Below are 24,748 nucleotides of genomic sequence, written 5' to 3'. Positions count from 1 at the left end.
AAAAGAATCCTCCTCAGGATGCAAAATGACAATGAAGTCACTTTATGGCTACTGCTGCAGTTTTGGGGTTGTAGTAGCATCTGCTCTGTTTGAAACCCCTCCTTCCCTTCATGTAGTAGCAGATCTGCTAGCTATGCCGTATCCTCAAACCTTTCTTCTATATCTGTCTGGAAGGAATTCCTATAGAGTTCATGGCATCCTGCCCCTCATCCCAACGCAGTGAACTCACATCACCCTCTAAGGGTCTTCTTTGGATGAAGGGGCTGACAAGGGAGCAGTAGTTTCCCTCAAAAGCAGTATGACCAAACTAGCGAGGTAGTGGGGAAAGGAAGGCAGGTGAATGTATTGGATTGGATTTGAATGGAAAGTGGGAGGAAGTGGTTATGCATAAATGAGACATGGGCAGAGCGTTGGGTGGGAGGATAGGAGAGTATCTGCATAGGCTTGGTTGGTTAGATACCATAATTATCCAAACTGCACCGTTCCATCAAATATTTTAAGGTTTGCCCATCACTAATTTATAAGATTATGTAGTCATTTCACATCATCTGTGTTCTTGACCTTGTAGTCGTTGGGGCTTTTCAAACAACTTTTGCAGGTGCTACTAATACTAGATTCTGATGCTGATACTACTAATAAATTAATTGCCTCAGTAATAATATTAGTAAATTGTTCAGTACAGTAACTGTGGCACTGAACAATTTTTAACATTATTATTGAATTAGTGTATTATCAGTGGGAGGAAAGAGAACCAGGCAATCCTTTCACCTGAACACAACCTGCTACATTTGGCAAGTAGGAGAAATCTGCTAGTGATTACTAGGATGATTTGTTGTGGTCTGATTTAAGAAATTTCCCAATGATCTTATTATGCTATTGAATTCACTATGCATAACTGTTCAGGCCCCACCAAATGGCAGATGCTTCTCTCTTAGTGGAAGCATGTTATTCTATACATTTGCATGTATAGGTGTCATGCAAAATGGAGACTCATAATGTCTTAGCCAAATATTTAGTATCATATTACACTGACCAAAGTTCTGGGAGGGAATGACTGTATGTGGACATCCATTCTTGCTTAATCTACCTGGTAGTCTATTGAGGATATTAGCATATGCACTTGGTCCATGTAGGTTTGGTAGATTCAACACACAATGCCTACTTTTTATATTTAAAATTTGACTATTTGCTAATTGTGACTCTACAGATTTCCATATATATTTAGCAAGACACCTGAGAAATGCTATTTTCCCAACTAATTTTGAAGATAAAACTAGGATTTTTGGAAAGAGTCTAAGGAAATTATGCACCCATATGCCATTCAAATTCATTGGAATTCAGATGTCCTTTGAAACTCCTAGCCCAGATTTCTTGATACATTAGTGATTAGTTTAGTGGAATTGTGACTGCTGGTGTCAAGAGCCTAATTGTCTCAAGGTTCGGTTAGCAAAAATGCAAATTCCATAGCTAAACAAAATATTATTGTTATTAGAACAGCTTGTTTTAAGCACACCTTAATTTGAGACATCAAACAAGAAAAAGAGATTAGTGTTAATTGTGATTGCTGACCCATAACTAATACCTAATATAGGGACAGATGTGTGAAATAATTACATGTACTCTAAGAAAGCTAGACTATGAAATGTGAGATTTAGTAGTTTTTATCTTTCTGATTTGATTTTGACAATAAGATGTGAGAAAATAAAAGAAGCAATATTGAAAATTTAATACTATTTGATTATTATTTGAAAAATATTACTAAATACAGTGCACTGAAAGATTTGCCTTCATATTAAAAGTTAGAAGTCTATTAAAATTCTCTAAACTGTAACATACGGTCATAGGCAACATTAGTTTATCTGACACATTGCCACCATGGAATTTAATTTGGTGGAATAAAGTACAGAATGATGAGATTAAAAAAATTATTGTAGTGGAGGGCATCAGACTCTCTAGGACTGTGTTTAGACACCAACAAATCTCCAAAACCTGTTTTAGTAGATTTTCTGTTCTCAGTACAGCCACAGAGGACTTTTTAAAAAAAAAAAACATTTAATTATAATATACAAAAAGAAAAACAAAAAAAGGAAACCAAGATGGATTTGAAATAGGCAGCAGATGCCAAGAGTTGTTAACTGCAAAGAAAAAAGAAATATATTGTTGCTGATTGCACTGCTACAGTTAAGAGTATGTCAGCACTTCTATTATAAACTTCTCACAAGTATATCGCACAGCTGTAAAATTTTCCCCCATGTTAACACTTGCCGTATAAAGTCTCAACCTTGTAATACATTTATTTGTGTGTGTATGAATGCAAATATATAAAATCACACACAAATAAATGTATTACAAGAACGTGTGTATGTGTCTATATGTGTGTGTGTGTGTGTATGTATAATTGAAAAAACAGCCAAAATTATTTGGCTTTTATAAAAATATACACGTCTGGTTTTAAAAAGAAAATCATTTTGGCTGTTTTTCAGTTTTACTCTGTGTGCTAAAAATGAAGTGTTTTGGTCTGATGTTTCTCTGTCCTTTCTTGACCCAAAAAACGGCTTCATTTAGGGATTCTTTTGTTTGTTTTGAAATGCTTATTGAAAATTAGTTCTTGATATTTAAAACTTGTCTGCCATTCAGTATTAAAATCTAGGGATGTTAACTTATTTCATAATGTTTTTATCTTTATATACATATTAATATAATGCCACATCATAAGACAAATCATTAGGATACTAAATAAGGATTTAAATAAGTACTAAGTGTTTTAAATATTTGGCTAGGCATACAATTACTAGACAGCGTTACTAGAGAAGCTGTCTGCAACATATGTGAATGAACCACTATGATCTCTATAGTAAACACCTGTGTGAAATCAAAGCTGACACTATTTCCTCATGCCATTTTACCTTTTTAAAAACAATTATGAATTAAGCATGGACTGTCAGTTATCTTTGAATTTCCTGCCTTTTGTTGATTTGTGTCTCAACCTTAACTTTATTTAAACATAGGAGTTTTGTATTTAATCTTTTACTAAGAACTAGTAAGAAAGTTGGACTTTCTAGCTGTGGGGAGACTGTGTGTCAAATGGATTAAGTTGATGTGAAGATGTATAGCTGTGAGAGAAACCAGCAATCACATACACAATTGTGTAACTGTCTTTTCAATTTTCTGCTCTAATTCTGTAGTTTATTGATTTCCTGGGTGTTGAGAATTTATTTCTAAGGAATACTTCCAGGAGTAAAATATTACTTATAAGGTTAATGATGGTGCATAGTGCTTGGTACAGAGAAAAACACAAAGGTGGGATTTGTGTTTAGAGATGAAAAGATTTGATGAAATGAGCTAGTGTGAAAGGAGGAGGGTCTCATGATCTCACAACTGTGCTATCCAGGGAGTTACTAAGAATTACTAAGAAAGCTTGGCTTTTTCAGCTATGGGAAAAGATAACTTTGGGTTATAGAGTCAGTCTCTCTCGCTTTCACCAAAAAATTCAATCCTGGTCTTGTGAAACCTTTTTGAAATAAGTTTTGTCAAAACCAATAACTTTTTATGAAAAGCTTTGGTTTCGATGACTTGGCATTTTCTGACAAAAAAAAGTTTCATCCAAAAAATGCCTGAACAACTCTACCCATCATTTCTGTATACTTATTATCACTTGTACACTGCAAAAGATACAACTGAGCTGGAGTGCTTGTCTTGTTTCATTTTGATTCCCTAATAGTTCTGGACTTCGCAAAAATTAAAGAATTCCCCACTTCTAGCTGTTAATTGCACAGGACTTCTCAGGCAAAGTGAACTCTAGTGTAATGTTCTCTTGATCCCTTAAGATTCTGAACACTGAAGCTGAGCTGAAGAACTTCAGATTTCTGGCCTTTTTGTTCTCCAGCTAGTCGCTAGTGCATATAATGATGTGAGTCCTTCCTCCCTTATGTCAACTCTTCCCCTCACATCCTCCAATACATGTAGTGCTCCTGAGGACTTTTGTATTTGAGTGGCGGGGGAAAGAGGTTTCATTCAAGTGTTTCATGGATGTCGGCTCTATTTACAAATACCTGTCTGGAAGGCCTATGATAATGTTTGTACTGACTGGTGCTCCATTATCACAAGAGAAATCATTATTTCAAGTAGCTATTGTCTTCCTAATTAGAAAGAAAAAAATTAAAGGAAAAGCTTTTGTCTTCCTAATTTAAAAGAAAAAAATGAAGTATAATTAACAAGGTTAAAATATAAGTGCTGATGAAAAAATGTAAAGTTAGAATAATATCGTTATAGATTCAATATACACTATCTCATCTCTGGTATTAAAGGAACTTGCATATAAATTCTGTCTAAAGGATTAAATATCCCTCTTTGTTAAAAAAGTGCCTAAAGCAGTAAGTGTGCATTTATCCTTTCTCACAAACTGAATATTGCCTCAGTAAGCTTGATTTAAATATTAAGAAATTGTCACAGGACAGTTTGCCTTTGTGATTAAAAATAGGTCCAGCTCTCCTGTGCCAGGGTAGGTGCTCCCAGTTGAGCTAATTAAAGGGGGAAGGGCTGCCTCTGGATTATAAAGGGTCAGAGGGATTGCTGCAAGGGCAGAGCTAGAAGGGGAACTGCAGAGTAAAGCTTCAGGGAGAGAGGGTCTCCTGCACGGGGCAGCTAATGATCCAACCAACTGACCAAATTCGGTGATGAATTCTGGTCACGTGCCATCTAAGGCATGTTGCGCATACGCTAAGACATGGTCCCCAAAGAAGGATGTTGGGGTTGTAGAAGAAGACCCAGCACCTCTGTACGTGTTGGGAAAGAGCACACAGTTTTTGTCAATACAGATAAACTCCCAACAGATGTGGCCTGAAAAAGGAAAATCAGTAGAAAATATATTTGCAAGTCAAAAAGATTTCCTCTTCATGTATTACAGATTATGCAAGCTCTCCCTCAGTTTCTATCATTTAAATACATATAGCTTTTACTGCTTCTCTCAAAATAATACTAAATTGCTGCATTGTTTCCCTTATTTGTTTTCTTCTTAAAACTGGTCTTTCCCTATTTCTGTTTTCCTTCCCAGTTGTACACATAAGTATTCTTTTCTCCTATGTTTCTTTCCTCCCTTTTATGGCCTAGATTGTGGAAACATTAAAAAGAGTTCTACTCTTATAAAATTAAACATGTGAATAAATCTTTGCAAGATCAGGGCCTATATTTTCATCTTCAGTGTTATTTTCTGTTTATTTCTGTAATTTTTTTAATTTTGAAATTTGTTGTTTTCCAAGGAGTCTTTCTTTTCAAAAAAGTACTTTGTGTCTATATTCTTCATTTGTTCTCCTATTACTTGGGAACTCAAAAGTCAGCAACTATTGAAGACACACAAATAAATGAACTGTATGTATCGCTGATGTTCTGTAGAGAGCCCATTACTTTTTTCTTGTTATTTTGCCTTGATGGATTGCAAAATTTACTACAGTGATCTGTAAACTTCAGAGAGAGTTGTATAATTTTATACTCATTAATGATACTTCCCGTGGAAAAATAAATATAGCCGCTAACAAGTTAAAAAAATACTAGAATGTTCTCTCTTTGAAAATGGGTGGGCAAACTTTTTGGCCCGAGGGCCACATCGGGATATGGAAATTGTGTGGCGGCCATGAATGCTCACAAAATTGGGGGTTGGGGTGTGGGAGGAGGTGAGGGATCTGGCTGGGAGTGCAGGCTCTGGGGTGGAGCCAGAAATGAGTTCAGGGTGCGGGAGGGGACTCCAGGCTGGGGCAGGAGTTGGAGTGTGGGGGGTGGGGAGTGGCTCAAGCTGGGGGTGCAGGCTCTGGGGTGGGGTTAGGGGTGCAGGAGGGTGCTCCAAGCTGGAACTGAGGGGTTCAGAGGGCAGGAGGGGGATCAGGGCTAGGGAAGGGGGTTGGGGCATGGGAGGGTATCAGGAGCGCAGGCACCGGGTGGTTCATACCTCAAGCAGCTCCCAGAACCAGCTGCATGTCCCCCCTCTGGCTCCTATGCAGAGGAATGGCCAGGCAGCTCTGCACGCTGCCTTGTCCACAGGCACCGCCCCTGCAGCTCCATTGGCCATGGTTCCCAGCCAATGGGAGCTGCGAAGGTGGCACTTGGGGCGGGGGCAGCATGCTGAGCCCTTGGGGTTCCCCTACGTGTAGTAGCCGGAGGGGGGACATGCTGCTGCTTCCAGAAGCCGCACGGAGCCACAGCATGCGCAGAGCAGGGCAAGCCCTGACCCAGCTCCCCGGCGGGAGCTTGAGGACCGGATTAAAACATCTGAAGGGACGGATGTGGCCCCCGGGCTGTAGTTTGCCCACCCCTGTTTTAGAATCATGTAAGAGGTGAAATCTTCCTTCCTTCCAATGAGACTGTGGAGATCTGGAGAATTAACAGCATATTTCAGAACCTTTTAAGTTCCCCTTAACTTGAAACTAGAAAAATTCATTATACATTATATACCTTAGCTAGGTCATTTTTATATATTTAATGTATTTTTATATATTCCGAGTTCAATCTTGCAAACGTTTATGCACATGAAGCCAATAGGTCTATTCATGTGAGGAAAGTTAAACATATGTACAAGTGTCAATGTTTGCAGAATCAGAGATCTAATTTGTAATGTTCTTGTTTTTAGCACTAGTACTCAAGCAGTGGATTGATATTTATTCACCTAAGTAGAGTTTTATTATTAATCATTATTTTTTTAAAAAAGTTGAATTAAAATTTTGTCAACACTAATCTTAACAGCTGAAGCAATAACAAAGACAAAAAAATCTTTTCTACAGACTGGCAGTCTCATATGTAATTAATAACTATCAACAATCTGTATTCTCTGCTTAACTTTTAAGAATACTCCTAATGTGATGAGAATTCTGTGCAGTTTTCTTTAAAAGTTGGTTTACCATTCCACTGTGCATCTGGAAGCCCCATACAGTGAGATAAACTACATCAATAACATATTTTTCAAACACTATATAGTTGCAAATCCTTTGTCCTGCAGTACATAATAAAAGATTTTCTCCTTGAGCAATGAAGTAAACTGAATTTGTAAGGTTTTTTGTCTTGCTAGCTGGTGAATTGCACCCCTTAGTCTGCACCATCCCCAAAATACTGTACAATATAATGGCTAGTTAGAGGAACTCGATGTAGAAGCACTTTTGGATCAGTATGCACAGAGCAGTAGTCTTCCACCTGTGATTTGCATTCCATCTCTTCTGAGGTGGTCATTCTAAATGCAAAAGACTGTTATATTGTATTTTCCTTCCAGTTCCTCTCTGTAAGAGACATCCACAGCTACTGAGGCTTGCATTTAAATTCTTCTAAAAGGAACTTTTGCAGTGTTTAAGGGTTTGTTGTGCTGAACGGATGCGAAAGTAGATGCAGTAAGGAATGGACATGATAGCAAAAAAAATTAAAAGAAAAAATGCACAAAATTACTGAGTAGTTTCACAGTTAACCTTATAAAGATACAATATTTGTCCTTTTGGGCAATGGAATATGTTACAGCTTTCTGAATGTGCGTCATTTTTGACTACTAAAAGGACAATATTATTCTCATCTAATAAAAAAAATGGCAGTGACCTGATTCTGTTCAGTACTATATGTGATCACAAATATATTTTCCGAGTCCCATCTTTTCATTTACTGTATTAGGACATAATAATTTAAAACTAAACTTTAGTTTGACCCAGAATGTGAGTTCTATTTTCCTGTGATCTTTCAATATATTTTGCAGTTTTATGTGACCTTTTAAAGATAATGTAAAGCTTTCTTTCCTCAGTTAACATGTTAACTCCTAGATTGCATATAGTGCATCCACTGCTTCTTTAGTCTGCTACCATGCTGCAAAAATATTCATGAACGGTATAATTAAAGCTGGTTTACAATTCAAAACTGATATCTAATGGCAAAATAAAATATATGTTAATATCAATGTTAGACTCACTACAAAATGTTTTCTACATTTTGACAAATCCATAAGTTAGCAAACCAATGTTTTGTCACTTCAGATTTGTGGCCCATTTTCAGTTTCAAACACTACTTGTTCATTTCAGACCAAGATGGGGGGGGAGGGGAGAGGATACCCAAAATATCAAAAATGTATGATTTGTAGTTAACAGGGGCGGCTCCAGGCACCAGCGCAGCAAGCGCGTGCCTGGGGCGGCAAGCTGAAGGGGGTAGCCTACCGGTCACTGTGAGGGCAGCAGGCAGGTGGCTTTCGGCAACATGCCTGTGGGAGGTCTGCTGGTCCCACGGTTTCGGCGGCAATTCAGCGGCGGGGACGCTGAAGGCGTGGGACTGGCAGACCTCCCGCAGGCATGCCGCCGAATCCGCGTTACCAGTGGACCTCCTGCAGGAATGCCGCTGAAAGCCGCCTGCCTGCCGTGCTTGGGGTGGCAAAATACATAGAGCCGTTCCGGCAGTTAATGGGAATTTTGCCAGGACTGTGGAGTCAGACACACAGATTCTTGACATAGTATTTATTAGCATAATATCCTTTAACTTAAATTTTGTGTTTAATATTTTAAAGATTTTATTTTATGTATGTATATATATATATATATATATATATATATATACACACACACACAGAGAGATAGACACTAACAGTTATGTTTTTATGTCCATTCAATATTGTAATCCTGTTTTATAATTCTGTAATCTGCTGTGCACATATAGGGCTCCGTTTTTCACATCCTTTATTAATGTACTAAATAGCAGTAGCCAACATTTATATTACTTTGAAAAATATGTAGATTGGTTACATTAAAAGTAAACCTAAATCTACTGTAACAGCATTAGAAATATGTGTTTGAATGCTCCTCTCTGCTGGGGTTACTTGAGGGATTCTCCACGTAGTTCTGTGGTTAGAAAACATACATCAACTTACAGTTTTCTGAAGTGAACTAAAAGTTAAAGAAACAAAAAAGCAACCCTCTTCATCAACCGTTCTGTTGGTCCTTATGTTGAACTCAGTAAAATGATGTAGTTGCACAAGCAACAAGATGCATCATGCTGTAAACTGACAAAATATATGAATTTCAATTTAGTTTGTACTTTATTTCTTCTAAATTATTGCAGACAATTTTATTATTTCCCCCCTCCCTTATTTAAATGAGGTCAAATGCCAGAGATATAGTAGTAAACTAAATTTATTAAATTATTTGCATGTACAGTACTATTTTAATATAACTAAATAAAAGTGATTATTTTTCTTCAGAATCAGTAAAGCAGAATAAAGTTCAGAATTTTTGAAATGGCATCTCTTTTCTTATCCTTCATAGCAGCTAACATATTTGTTTTAACATTGATGCTCAAACCAAATTGAAGTGAAATTTTAACAAAGTTATATATTAGTGGATGTGTGCCTTACATTAGTGGATGTGTGCCTTAGGATGTGTGCCATACTAATGTAAGGCACACATCCACTAATATATTTTATCCATTTCAGCTGTCTTTTCTATTATTTTCTATTATTAATTCTAATAATACTCAGACTGCACTGAGTGAGAGTGAGGCTCATGGTAATCTTTTTTAGCTGTCTGTACACCAAAACATGAGATGGATTTTAAAAAATTTAAGAAAAAAAATCACAATTTAAATGAATAATTCATATAATTGAATGGATGGTATAATGAGGAAAGACATAAAAACAGTCTAATTTAAATGCTTAAGAAAAAATTGATATGCTTTACTGGAATATTATCAGAAAATTAATTAAAAATTGATTATATTAGCATCTTACACGTTTTCCCAAAATAGCAAAATGGAGTCAGTTAAATGGTTGCAGCATGCCCCAGTACAAAGGGGGCTATGGAAACAATTTTGTCTCACTGTATTGCATCTCTGTCTTGTAACATTTTTTTCAAGGTCTTGATCCTGTGAACACTTATGCATGTGTATAATCCCATCATTTGTAAGTGTTTGCAGAATTAAGGCCTTAGATTGAAATAATTTCGGGGCAGGAACCCTATCTTTTGCAGGCTGGAACATGCTGTCGGCATAATCATCAACAATATTATTATAACAACATCTGGTTCTTTATCAGCTTGTCTCAAAAGAGTGGAGGAAACAAAAATATTTGCTATGATACCTAATCAAGTTAGAGAATTGATAGTGTTAGCTCTGCATTGCTTTATTTTTGTGGACTTGCTTTATGTCTGACTCTTAACTATATTTGATCATATTTTCCCTATGATTAAATATGCTCTGGCTAAAAAAATCTATTGCCATCACAGTAAACTATAGAACTCTTTCAGGATCTAAGTGCAGTATAATGTAGAAGCTGTGTTGCTATTGCTGAAGAGGACATAGTTCACTTAATAAGAAAGCTGAAAGGCTTTGTGCTTCCAGTAATAAAAATGACATCAAGGACCTACTTTGGTCAGCCTTAAAGATTTAAAGAGTTTGCCTTTAAAAAAATTATGTTCAAAGTAGCTTTTAATTTATGTATTTAAGTTCCTCATAAGTCAAGTGGAATGATTCTACCTTTTGAAATGTCAAAGTTCTTTCTAACCTAGCTTAAGTTAGAAAGAACCTAAGTAAGGTTAGAAACATTACTTGATTTGCAATTCTCTTTCATTGGGTGCCATGTTGTTGCTTATTTATTAACTGTACATGTTGAACCACATTACTTCTAATTACAAAATGCCAAAAGCTTAATAAAAGGGATCCATAAATATGTAAGCACAGTATCTTAATAGAACAAACAAAAACAATCTTGCAGTAGGAGACATCTGAAAGTGAATATAGTAAAGGAAATAAATAAAGTCCTAAAAGATACAAGTGCTTGATTTATGAAAGCCAACAAATTATACATAGTCTGACCATTTTGAAATCCAGTTTGTGGATTTTAATTTTATTTTTAAAATCTTTTCATATCAGATAACTGTAATAAATCCATAGCCCGCAATTATTTACATTTTTACAAAAAAAAAGGTTTTGAGCTAGTCTGAACATTTTGTGCTAGACATAGTAACTGAGTATTATTCCTTTCCCATTTTTTTCGTTAGCCCGAAGTCATCAATATTCTTTGCATATGATCACGTTCCCACATAATATGTAGTACACAGGGCCGGATCCAGGCACCAGCCCAGCAAGCAGGTGCTTGGGGCGGCCAACAGAGAGGGGCGGCACGTCCGGCTCTTCGGCGGCAATTCAGCGGTGGGTCCCTCACTCCTTCTCTGAGCAAAGGACCTGCTGCCGAATTTCCGCCGAAGAATGAAGCAGCGTCGATAGAGCAGATCACGATCGCTGCTTTGGGGCGGCAAAAACTCTGGAACCGGCCCTGGTAGTACATGTTATACAGCTAAGCAACTCTCTCAAGAACTTATGCCCATGTATGAAAATGCATGTTTGTTAAATATGATGCAGCTGAGCTCCTCCATCAAGCTTAAACTTGTCACTCTATTGGATTAACTCAGGGTTTAGACTGCAATCCTAGGCCTATATGTCCCAGTTAACTACAAAATAAGGATTCCACTCTGCCATGGGACTGGACTTTAGTTTTGTTTAGATGAATAAAGGAATACCCTCATTCTCATCGATGGGGGACATGCTTAGTTATCACTAGTGTAAAACAAACAGACAGTGCTATAACATAATAAAGGGGAAGTACGAAGAAAATAATACCAACAGTGAGGCCAGTGCTACATGATGAGTGGGGTGAGGGAATTAAACTTGAATTGAACAGAAGCGTTTGTGATTATCAGCTGAGGCTCATCATTTTTATGATGAATCCAAACAGTCTTTTCATTTCTGTGAAAACCCTTTAATGATTACTCATGCATACAGAAATTGTGAGAAATGTCTCCATTTGCACACTTGTGAATGAAACAGCGCATCCCAATATTTTTGATGTTTTCTGTAACAATTGCATAATATCTTGCAAAACTAACAACTTCAAAGGAATACTATGAACGCTTAAACTTACCGACTAAAGTAGGAAAAAAAGGATTGGTATTAGAATTGGTCTGTGTTTAAAAAACAAAAAATAAAAAACAACTTGCTCAGGTGTATATTTAGTGCTCAAAGTACACATTCTCCAAACAGACGTCAATACTTCTTCAGATGCTACCTGTTCAGAAAGTGTCATGAATTCAGTAGTCTTATGTTTGAGGCTTGGGGAACCTAGAGCAGAAAGTGCAATTTTTCTTTCCTGTAAATTATATATCTTGAAGAGGCTACTCCACTTTGGGGTGCACCACAAAATAGCTGACACTGAAGGTGTGACTGTTTTTTCAGTTGTCTTGTATATATTACCAATGTTTGAAAGTGGGGTTGATGTTTTTTTTAAAAATGTGTTTAACTTCCTGCTAAATCATTTTCACCTGGATAGTGTAAGGTCTGGCTGCTCCTAAGAGGGTGCACTGTTGGTACCCAAATTCATCCAGCAGAGTGGTCCCTCTACCTCTTTGGAGTGTGGCATGAGGAACAACCTATCAGTTCTTTAGTAAAAGCCTGTAGCCTACATTTTCCAAAGTGGCTAGTGATTTTGTGTGTCTCAATTTTTGAGGGCCAAACATATACAACTTCACGTTAAAGGATTTTCAGAGTACATGTGCTCAGCATTTTCTGAAAATCAAGTCCCTATATCAAGTCTCAAGTTGGATACCTAAAATCGCTAGATGCTTTTGAAGTTTAGGCTTTAGATTTTAGTAAGCACTCAGGAGATGGGAATATTAGGAGTGAAAACACAATGCTTTTTATCAATAGCATGAGCACTCAGCTTGTTCCCAATGGGGTCAGGCTTTGGCAAATATCTAGCTCACACTGTGTATGCTCAGAGGCTTAATGCCAGTATTAGCATAGTTATTCCATACTAGCATTACATCATCTCATGAGCCATAGTCTTGGTACCTGTCCTAACAGTGTCTCTCGCAGAAACTCAATTTGCAGGTAAAATAAAAATTAGCTCTTTTGCTAATTTGAAATGAGGCTGCAATTCAGACATTTGGAAATGAATAAATGTTATTAAAATGATAAAATTACGTGTTCTTAAAGAACTTTCTATTATAATTTTTTTATATTTTCAACCCCTTAATAGTCAGTGTGTCCTTTTTATTTTATTTCCTTTTAGCTTTTCTGTTTATCTAGGGAGAAACTAACATCTTATTAATTACTTGGATATGCCCTGTTGTGAGCAATTGCATAAAGACAAACTAAAAAGACATTGACACTACTGCCTTCTAATTTGTTTTAAGTCACTGAAACAATGAAAAACTAAGAACTGCTTTAATTGGCTAGATATTAATGCTGGAAATAGTCAGCATTAGGGGATAGTTTCTATATTCTGATGCAGATCTGTGCACAACCCATTTCCACGGGCAATTGTGCCATATTGGAAGATCAAGTTATAACATGGTAGTGCCCTGAATTTATCATAACACATTTTGGTTTTGCTTGTGTAGAAAATACCAAACCTTGTTATCAAACCGTGTTATAGCAGGGACTAACTGTAACCAGAGCCTGTGCCAGCTTCTGCCAGCAAAGAACCCATCAGCTGGCCACTAGCAACATAAAGTCTAAAGTCTGCTGAGGGGAGTCTCAGTGAAGGAAAAACCTCTCCAGTGAGGGGATGGTTGTAGCATGAAAAATGAGTGATACTGACTGAAGGAAGGGCCATGGGTTGAGTAATCAGTGGATGCATTGATGCAACATATCCTTGAGGCACCCTCTGCCTCGGAGTTTTCTGTGAAGCTTTCAGTATGTTCTGCCTTCCTTTTGCCCCTCAGGGCTAACCCCCGAGTACTCCCACCAAGCAGCAGTTTGCACCTCTTTGGGCCAGTGAGTATGAAGGAGGTAGTGGAGGGAAACCTTTTCGGTTAATCTATAATTATTTTTCTTCTAAAGAAGTTAACTTTGTCATATTGATCAACATGCTTATTTTCCTAGATTGATGTTCATAGTGGACCTAAAGTAGTGTGGAAAAGTTTGGAGTATGTTACCACTCATACAATCTCCTTTCTGCTACAGACTCTGAAAATAATACCTACATCTTTCATTGGGATAAAAGATAACAGCCATTGATTTTACTAGGAACTACTGAGAGATCTCTGTTGTCTCTCTTTGATAATATAGAGACAACTGAACTCTCTGTTCTTAGGGTTACTATATCTCAAAAATAAAAAAAGAGGACCCTCCACGGGCCCTGGACCCGCCCATTTCCCCACCCCTAGCCCCGCCCCAACCCCGCCCCTTCCCCCACCCTAACTCCGCCCCCTCCTCCCTTCCACTCCCAGCCAGGGGGAAAGGGCTGCCCCAGTGCTACTGGCTTCAGGGTTTGCCGGGCAGCCCCCAGACCCTGCGCCCCCAGCCGGCACTTCCCCAGCGCAGCTGGAGCCCGGGAGGGGAAGCGCCCAGCCGGAGGCTCAGGGTCTGGAGGCTGCCCGGCAAACCATGAAGCCGGTAGTGCTCGGGCTTTGGGCAGCCCCTATGCCTCCGGACCCTGCGCCCCCAACCGGGCACTTCCCCTCCCGGGTTCCGGCGGCGCAGGGTCCGGAGGCACGGGGGCTGCCCGAAGCTGGTAGCTCTCAGGCAGCCCGGCTCTTAAACAGAGCCGAAGAGGAGCAGAGCCTCCCGGCGCAGCGGCTCTGCTCCTCCCCGACTCTTCGGCTCTGTTTGAGAGCCAGGCTGCCCGAGCGCTACCGGCTTCGGCCAGCCCCCTTGCCTCCGGACCCCAGCTGCCGGCCGGGCACTTCCCCTCCCGGGCTCCGGCGGCACAGGGTCTGGAGGCACCGGGCTGCCCGAAGCCGGTAGCGCTCGGGCAGCCCGGCTCTTAAACAGAGCCGAAGAGTCGGGGAGAAGCAGAGCTGCCATTTTCCCGAACATGTTCGGCTTTTTGGCAATTCCCCCTGGACGGGGGTTTGAGTGCCGAAAAGCCGGACATGTCCGGGAAAAAGAGGACGTATGGTAACCCTACGTGTTCTACCTAGACAAGGCCCATCAGTTTTGCAGTAAACAGATCTTACCCTTCCTTCTATGCCACGTTATTGCACCTTGTCAGACAATTAAAGGGGGAAAATTAACAGACCACTTTATTCAAATGCTGTTAGGAGAATAAAAACTACCAACCTCTTTAATCAATAAATACACAAGTGCATTTTGAAAATAATGGAGACTCCAAACTGGGATCACACCCCTCACAATGGTGTGTTTTCCCTTTGCAATTCATTTTCTTTCCATACTTGTTTGTGATTTATGGCCAAGGAGTGCACAGGCAACTAAGACTTCAGTTTGCTTGTCCAACAAGAAGGTGTATGGCTGTCTCAATTTCTGACCTGTGTTTGAGTTCTCACTCTTTCAAGCAGGGGTTAAAGTGTGGGGAAATAGAGGAAAAATGCAGCTCCCCAACCTCCTAGGTTTGTGCTGTGAGAGCTCCCTCTTTTGTTTCAGACTACTTTAAACACTGTTTTCAAGTAAATTAAAATGAATTATTGTTGTTGCTGCTCTGCTTTTTTTTTTTTTTTTTTTTTTTTTTTTTGTTCCATTTGAGTCTGGTAAGCCAGGGTTTCTTATTCTTATCCTCTTGCTTTTATTGTGTCTGACTCTCACTTGTATGTTTTTTCCTCGCTTGGGCTCAATTTGAAGGTGTAGTTTGCTAGTAACCTGATCAGTGGTCTCTTATGACAAGGTAGTGGGGGGAGAGGATCTGGGCTTTTCAGCTCTGGTCACCTAGTTTTGCAAATAAGGCAATCAACAGCTAGATTTTCTAGCCAAGCTAGAGTAGTCTATGTAGCAACTTTAGAGGCCTGCAAATTTAGTAGCAGCTGAAAGAAGGTTTTATTTGATTTTAAGAGAGAGATTAAAGTTTGCAAGCTCTTGCCAGTCAGATACTTCAAAGACAATTATTTCTGCCAGAAAGACAAGCAATAGTTGAATTTGCTAACTATAACAGAGTAGGCTTTGGGATAAAATAAAGTACAATTTGATTACTTGCTACTGATGCAAAAGATAGTTTGATTTGATTTTAAGAGGAAGACAGCCTCTAATGGTAGGGAGATGGCTTTTATGAGTGAAATTCCCTCTCTCTGATACTTAGCTACAATTGCAAACTTAGCTGCCTGTGCCAACGCCAGGAAGTATAATTTGTAACTCAATCCTTGAATTGTATACTAATTTAAAAATGTACATGCAAATTTTACAGACACAGACTTGGTTGATTAAAAAAAATGTCTGGATTACATCAAACCATCCCATTGGGTTTAAGCATTAAAAAACTAGGTTGATAAAAATCAATTAAAGCAATTTTTTTTATTTAAATTAAATACAGGTATATTTAAAAAAAATCTATGTAAAATTAAATTTAAAATTGACAACCCATGTTAAAGCCTAAACTACTTACAGTCTATTAATCATTTAAATGAAATACAAAAAATAGTATAAACTATTACTGCCAAGTTTTAAAGAAAGTCAAAGTACCAGGAAGCCACTGACTAAGCACCTGGAACCAGCATTGTTGAAGTGCTAAACCAGCATTTGACAGCAGTAGCCTCTTCGGCAGGTTCAGAGAGAGTATTTTCTTTATTTCAATTTATTCAACTAGTTCAGTTCAATAACTAGTTTATTCAAAGTTAGGAAATCAACTGGGAGTTGGAAAACAAGCTTTTCTGCTTTTTCTCTTCCAAACTGTGAATAAAGACCAGGCGTGAGAGAATGAGATCTACGAGTTCTAAACCCTCGAAGGACTGGTGACCAAAAACAATCAGTTCAATTCATTAGGTACAGATAATACTTTCTTTTGTTTAGTAAACCAGTTAGCTTTAAATGCAAAAAATGTTTGTATATATAATGAAAGAGTCATTGGTCCAGAGAGAGAGAGAATAAGTATAACAGTGACTCTATAGCCTGGTGGTTAAAACTCCCACCTGGGAGGTGGGAGACCCAGACTCAGTCCCTGTGCCCCAATGCCTTTTAAAGTATTTATCCACAGTGGAATAAGGAGAGACTGAGGGAGATGCCAGTTCAGATCTCTTCTCGCCCTCAGGTGGAGCAAGGACTTGAACCAGGAGTTTCCCATATCCATGATGAATACCCAAACACTAGGCCAAAAGTTATGAGGGAGCCTCTCCACCCCAGCCTCTTGCAGAAGAGCGTTGTAAATGCCTAACTCCAAGAGAGGGCTTTATTTTTTTAAAAAAAGGATCTCAGTCATTGTATAAGGATTCTAAGCACCAAACTCAGGCCTTGTGAATCCTAGGAATTTTCTAGACACCTTAGCATTGCCACACCTAAGTTCCTTTTCGACTCTAGCCCCCTTTGTTTACCCTATACTTAATATTTAAGGCTGTTTGCTGTTTATACCCACCCATAACCTATGGCTTTGATCCTGTAACCCTTCCTCCCCTGAATAACCCATACTAGCAGGATGAATAAACTAAGGCCCTTCGTTTCTGGTTTTTGTTTTATTTTTAATTTCCCAAGTATTATTCAATGTTTATTTCAAAAGTTAAAAAACAGGTGAAAATTAGTGCAAAAAATTTACATCACAGTTTTCCGTGAAAATATCAGAGTTAATATTGGGGGGGATAGGAGGACAGAAAAACAAAACAACAAATAGAGAAAAGTAAAAGTTTGTTTATGAAGCCATTGTCTCTAATCCCCATTAAAAAAATAAAGCAACTTTTTAAAACAAAAAGTTTACTGTTGGTGACTTGCTAAAAGGGGCTTCATTCTGAATTTCAAAAGTCCGGGCTAGCGTAGGCTTGCAGTAGTTTTTTCAAAGTATCTTTCCTAAGGCTCATTCTCCTGCAGACTTGGTCACATCCCTGGGTTCAGCTACTCACAGGGGCTATCAGGGGGGCAGTGGGTGAGGGGAGGTGGTGCCTAGCAGAAAGAGGAGGTGCCTGATAGTCAAAGATCCCAAAATCATCATCTTTCCTCTCACAGGCATGGGCCATGGATTGGCAGCAAATCCCAGTCACTGAGGCTATGTCTACACTGTGCTTCAGTTCAGTATGAATTGCATTGTGCTCCAAAGTGCTGCACTGTACCTGCCCCATGTGGATGTTGCTGGTGCAATCTAAAAAGTACCAATTCATGTTAACATAATCCTCGTCAAATGCAAACTAGGTGCTTTCTAGGCTGCACCAGCAGCATCCACACTGGGCAGTTACATGCAGAACTTTGGTGCACGCTGCATTTCACACTACATACTCTGAACTGTGGGGCCAGGTAGACAAGCCCTGAGACACAGACCCACCAGCAGCAGAGAGGCTGCCACTACCCTCCTCCTCACACCCTTTGCTCCTCAGCTCTGCTCCTCAGGGCCATAGCGGGATTGGAGCAACCTGTTCACCAGGGGGCAGGAGGGGACTCTGGTGATGAAGTGGACAGGGCTCTGTGCCCTTGGGCTCTTCTTGAGGCAGTGACTCATCTCTGAGCCTACCTCCTCTCAGGAGCTATCATGGGAAGGAAGCGGGCAACTGCCAGCCAGCAGTTGCCCTTCCCTGCACAGGCACAATGTACTGTCCACTGGGGAGTCTGCGAGCAGGGAGCTGGAGCAGGGGAATTCGGGCATGTTCAAAATCCAGGTAGAAATCAAAAAACTGAAATACTGGATTTTTAAAAACCTAGGAATTTTTCAGAGATTTTTGGTAAAAAATGAAAATGAAGTGCACTAGAATAGGCTCATTTTTAAAGCTGCACATAAAATTGAAAAAAGGAACAAAAGTCTTGGAGTCATCGTGGATAGATCTGTGACAATATCTGCTCACTGTGTAGTGGCAGTCAAAAAAGCTAACAAAATATTAGGAACAATTAAGAAAGGGATAGATAATAGACAGAATCATAATGCCACTATATAAATCCATGGTACGCCCACACCTTGAATACTGCATACCGTTCTGGTTGCCCCATCTCCAAAAAAGATGTATTAAAATAAGAAAGAGTACAGAGAAGGGCAACACAAATGATTAGGGATATGGAACAGCTTCTGTATGAGGAGGGATTAGAAAGACTGAGGCTGTTCAGCTTGGAAAAGAGATGACTGAGGGGAGATATGGTAGAGATCTGTAAAATCATGAATGGTGAGGAGAAAGTAATTAAGGAAGTGTTCTGTACCCATTCACATAACTCAAAGACCAGAGGTCACCCAGTGAAATTAATAAGTACAAATTTAAAACAAACAAAAGAAAGTATTTCTTCATATAACACACAGTCAACTTGTGGAACTCATTGCCAGGGGATGTTGTGAAGTCCAAAAATATAACTGGGTTCAAAAATAATTAGATAAGTTCATGGAGGATAAGTCCATCGATGGCTATTAGCCAAGATGGTCAGGGATACAATTTCATTCTCTGGGTGTCCCTCTAACTGTTAGAAGCTGAGACTGGATGAGAGGGGGTGGATCACTCAAGAAACTGCCTTGGTCTTGTTCCCTATGAAGCATCTGGCACTGACCACTACTGGAAGACAGAATATTGGGCTGGATGTACCATTGGTCTGATCCAATATGGCCATTCTTTATGTTGAGCAATTCTATATTATTAGTTAAATGTGATTTGCTCTTTTGAAAATGCAAACACTAATATGACATTTTAAAGGGGAAATGAAGAGTGAAAATTCAAAAGAAAAAGGAAATAAATGGAATAAAAGTGCTGTGGTCAAGAAAGTTCACAATTTAATCTGTTACCCTGTAATTAACTGTAAGCTACTTGCTAGCTAGATCCATGGACAGAGATTTATTCAGTTTGAGAAGATGTGGAAAATCAGAGGAGAAACTCTCTATATATTGAAAAGAGCCTAGCAAACCATTCTTCAAGCCTTCAGTGGGAGATGAGGCACCTGGGAGGCATTTCTTCTGCACTCCTCTGGACCCAGGTAAATCTCTGTGAAATCACTTAGAAAGAAAATACTCAGGATAAGTGGCAATATGCGCAAGACATCTCTGCTTTAGACTCCAAATTAGATCAGCTGATCTGTTTAGAAGGAAGACTGGACATGGTTGTGGGTTGCATGATCCAATCAGAAGTCAGTGCAAACTAATGTAAGAAGGTTTTTGCATTAGTCAAAGAAAGAAAAACGTCATTGCAGTAGAAACTGGAAAATGTGGAAACAAATGGCAGACACAAATTGTGCAGCTGGCAGGTCTGTTGGAGGGCAACAAAGGGAAACACCCTGTTTGCTTTGTTGAAAATGACTCCCTGAAGTTTTGATTTTGGCTATCATGGATGACAATTTATTTGGAGAAAGCTTATCAAATTCCTCTCAGGCAGCAAATAACTCTTTATCAAAAGCAAGCATGGTAATTTTTAGAACACCCTATAAAAAGAAACAGACAATTTTCATGGCAAGAAAAGAAACCTAGTGTTTTGTACAAAAACAGGATTTCTCTAGACCAATGTGTCAGCCCAATAACCCAGGCAAAACAGCAGGAGTTGATTCCACTTAAGCACTTCTATATGGTGCTGGGAACAGAGGGCTCTCTGTTATATCCTGCAAAGCTGTGCATTAATGATGAGGATAAAACCCATCTTTTGGGGACTTTTGGGAGACAAACTTTTAACAAAATTAGCAATGGAATCAATACTTGTAGATTGTGAGTTTGGAAGATAAAATAGCATTAGATGGCAGTAGCTGAAAAACCCCAATAATCGTGTTTTGCTGGATCTTTAGCTTCACTTTAAAGCCCCCAATCTCCCCTGACATGAGAATCCTGCCCTGTTTGAATGGTGGTTGTCTGTACTGAGCAGAGTGTTTTACTGTTACTAGGCTTCTCTTTAGCCAATCACCAGCATGGTGGTTGGGGAAGGGATTGAAATTTACCTTACTTGTTGATGCTAGCCTCAGCTCACTTTACCACCACCTCTACCCTTCTCCCTTTCTGGTAGTGGAAGACAATCTTTGGACTTGCAAGGAATAAAGGTAGAAAAGGCAGGAGAGCATCACACCTACATAAGAAGAGAGCTTCTACCACACAATCAGAGAGGGGAGGGGATATCTTGAGGCTGGCAAGAGAAGCAGCAAAAACAGTGGGAAGAAGGAGAGAAGCAGGAAGAATGGATGACTGGAGAGGAGTAGAAAAATGGGAATAACAATTAAAATTTGAATGGCAAGCTCTTCCTGTCTCCCGTCCTCCCAGTTTGTTTTTTAAATCCCATCCCTCTCCTCTACAAGCTATTCAGTTGGGAAGATTGACTTCAGAATTCTCTGCCACCATTCTTCCACTCCACCCTCCCCCCCCACCCATCCACCCAAAAAGAAAGAAGTAAGAAATTGAAGTTCCAGTTTTTGGATTACGTTTATCATATATAACTTGTAGAGAAGAAAATGTGTAGGCCAATAATATTAGTACTTTCCATGCGCATAGCATCATCCATTGGAGGATCTCAAAGTTCTTTACCAACATTAATGAACTTGTCTTAACAAGTTCATAACATGACAGTAAGGAGGGAAGTGTAAATCACTTAAGTTTTCAGATGAGGAACGGAGAGGGTAACTGGCTTTCCCAAGATGAAACTACAGATCAGAAATAAAATATATATCTCCACATTTCCAACTCTGTTTCTTAACTATAAAAAATCCTCTGTTTGGGCTTCAAAGGTTATGAGACATTTTTTAAACAGTGCTTTAACTCCTTGTGCCACTTTTACCCTGTCTCATACAGTGTGTAATTATCATATTGCTTGTTAGATTTACATATGATTTATTCGCATGGACCATAAAAGACAGACAAACTTTCACAATGTAACAAGTAGTTTTTACCTCATTTCTGATCCTTGCTTTCTCTACTTCTTAATCCTTTAAAATTAAGACACCCTGTGGCCCAGATTATGCCTGCCTCCAGATAGTGTACAAATAGACATTAGAAGCTTCTCATTCCCTCTTGGGACATAAAGACTCAGCATTGCCATTTCTTTCGTAGCCAATGCCAAGGAGATGGCAGGAGACAGGGTCATGGTCCCAGTCACTTCTGCGCCAGTCAGTAGTTCATGGAGAGAATGTTGCACTCTTTTACAATTGCACAACCCTCCAGCATCTTTGGAGGACACTATGCATTGGAACTCCCACTAGGCTGGTGCAGCTCTGTACTGACCCTCATAGGTGGTAATGGCTTAAGGTCACATTTAGCCCTAAACCTTACTAACAAAGTCTGTTGTATATCTGGAGTAATAATACCTATAATATTTTTTGATATTATATCTTATCTGCTGTATTTATGGATGCTAGTTACCATTCTTTTTGACTTATTCTGTATAATTTTTTAAAAGAAAATACTAAAGAAAATAATTAGTGTATTAAGCACAAACCCTCCATGATACTTCTACCCTCTTTTAATTACAAATAGCTACAAAGATTTCTCACAAGTTTTTTTAAAAATTCCTCATGGGGAATTTTGCAAGAATGCAAACTTTATTCAGTAGAAGATTATTAAGACAAGCCCTTCCCCCTAAAATATTGTTTTAGTGGAAATGTGAAGTAACCTCTCAGTAATGTCTGGAATTCATCACTGTAATATCTGGGACAAGTTAGGGTCTCAATGGGATACAGAGGTATTAACTTGAAAAATGCGATTATGATATCAAATTAAGTGGTCTGGAATCCTGACAATGAGATAAATTTACAAACAGAACAGTTTGCAAAGATATCTTCAACTGATGCTTCAACATTACTGGATTATGGTAACAAATAAAAAAAAATAACAAAACCCAAATGTATTTAACAAATAAAAAAAGCTTGTTTCACTAACCAGAGAGAAGACACATTTCTAGTTTTGTGAAAAATATTTTTCTTAGGAATAAATGATCTGTACTAAGGTGTCAGTTCCTCTATTATTGGAGAGAGCATGCTGTTTTTATGCTTTTTAACATTCATGTTTTTAAAAAATGCATTTAATAAAAGCTCATAAAATACAATCACCAGCCAACATCAACATTCCTACTCATGTTCAATACGGCCCAGTACAGGAAAGCAGACCAGTTCAGGAAAATACTTAAGCACATGCTTAAATGCAGCATTGAATAGGAATTGGTTTAAACACATGTTGAAGTGCTTACCTAAGTCAGGGCCAAAGCCAGTAAAACCTGTATGTGACTACTGGAATAGAGACATGAATCTTACTGATCACAAGTCACACTCGTTACTTTGCTAGTTTCCATGTTTGCTTCTAGGCAAGGTAAGGACTGTATCTGAATCACTTATATTTTAGGCTTCAGTTGCTTTATCAAGGTCTCTTGGGTATGTGTTCCCAGCAAAAAAAGACCTGCGGCAGCAAGTCTCAAAGCCCAGGTCAACTGACTCAGGCTTGTGCTGCGGGGCTAATAATAGCAGTGTGGGTTTGAGCTGGAGCCCAAACTCTGAAACCCAGTAAGGGAGGAGGATTTCAGAGACCATGCTCCAACCTGAGCCCTAATGTCTGCACTGCTGTTTTTAGCACCACAGTACAAGCCCCATGAGTTGACCAGGACTCTGAGTCTTGGTCCTGTGGGGGCGGTTCTGCGTAGGTGTACTTTCCGAGTGTTGGTTGCAGTGCTTTTTTCTACTTTGCCTTGGGCTTTATGCTTTTTGTTTTGAAAAGGAAAACCAAGCACAAAGCTGTTACTGAGAGTGCTTACTTCCCACAATAGGTCAGAAGACATAAGAACATGACTCATCTTCTAGAGTCATTGTTCATATCAATGTTTTCTAACAATATCTTCCTCTTAGTTGCCTAGAAAGTTAAGAATGTTGATGAATCAGGTTCAAAACGTAAGTGTCTGTGCAAGAAGTTGATGTATCTGGTTCAATAGCTGACATATCAAGTCTGCTTCATGATATTTGTTTCAATGAATGTTGTCAACAAACAATGTATGGTAATTGATTCAATAGATTCGTTTAGAGTGAAGAATGGCTTTGTTTCAATGAGTGCTATATATCTTTCCATATAAACTGTATCAAATATATTCTATAATATGTTTATTTCCATTTATTTTATAGACTTTTCTATGACACTCATCACTGTAATACAGCCTTCCAAAAGTATCAAAAAAAACCATACCAGCCTTTGCAAAAATCTACTAACCAATCCTTAAAATAATCACAAATATGAACAAGGCACCCCTAATACAACCACTCTCAGTAAGTTTAGATACACACCGGTAGGGTTACCATTGGTCCGGATTTACCCGGACATGTCCTCCTTTTTGTGCTAAAAATAGCGTCCGGGGGGAATTTGTAAATAACTCAAAATGTCCGGTATTTCCCCCCTCCCCCGGCAGAGCAGAGCGAGCGGCTGGGAGGGCTGCAGGAAAGTCCTGGGCTGGACTCCGGAGCAGCTGTAGAGGAGCTCCGCCCTGCATTCTGAGCCGGCAGCTCTCCCCTGCAGCCCGGCTCCAGCAGCACTGTGCAGGGCCAGGGACCGGGTTTTGTTGTGCAGGGCCAGGGACCGGGTTTTGTTGTGCTGGGGAGCGCAGCCACGTTTCCGGCTCGCACAGAGCCCAACACCCTGTTCTGAGCAGCAGGGTAAGGGGGCCAGTGGGCAGGAGAAGGGGCAGGGAGGTTCTGGAGAGGGCAGTCAAGAAACGGGGGGGGGTCGGGAGTTCAGGCGGGGGCTTTTTGGGGGGAGTGGAGAAAGTTTTGGGCAGTCAGGGTACAGGTAGGGGGTAGGGTCCTGGGGGGCAGGGTCCTGGGGGCAGTTGGGGGGGTCTTAGGAGGGGTCAGTTAGGGGACAAGGAACAGGGAGTCTTAGGTAGGGGGTGGGGTTCTGGAGGGCAGTTAGGAGCAGGGGTCCCAGGAGGGGGCAGTCAGGGGACAAGGAGCGGGGGGGTGGGGGGCTGGGAGTGCTGGG

At 39.6% G+C, this 24,748-nt stretch overlaps 1 protein-coding gene across 1 annotated transcript in view; it reads left to right on the top strand.

Moving 5' to 3' along the window:
• The window catches only part of FBXL17 (F-box and leucine rich repeat protein 17), a 464,573-nt gene that overhangs the window by 328,998 nt on the left and 110,827 nt on the right, over positions 1-24,748 (top strand). The gene's annotated exons all lie outside the window — the stretch shown is intronic.

This window comes from Trachemys scripta, chromosome 6 (genome assembly GCF_013100865.1).
Source record: "Trachemys scripta elegans isolate TJP31775 chromosome 6, CAS_Tse_1.0, whole genome shotgun sequence".
NCBI classification, from domain to species: domain Eukaryota; kingdom Metazoa; phylum Chordata; order Testudines; family Emydidae; genus Trachemys; species Trachemys scripta.
The sequence above is the reverse complement of the archived record's forward strand: the minus strand, read 5'-3'. Positions and strand labels throughout refer to the sequence as shown.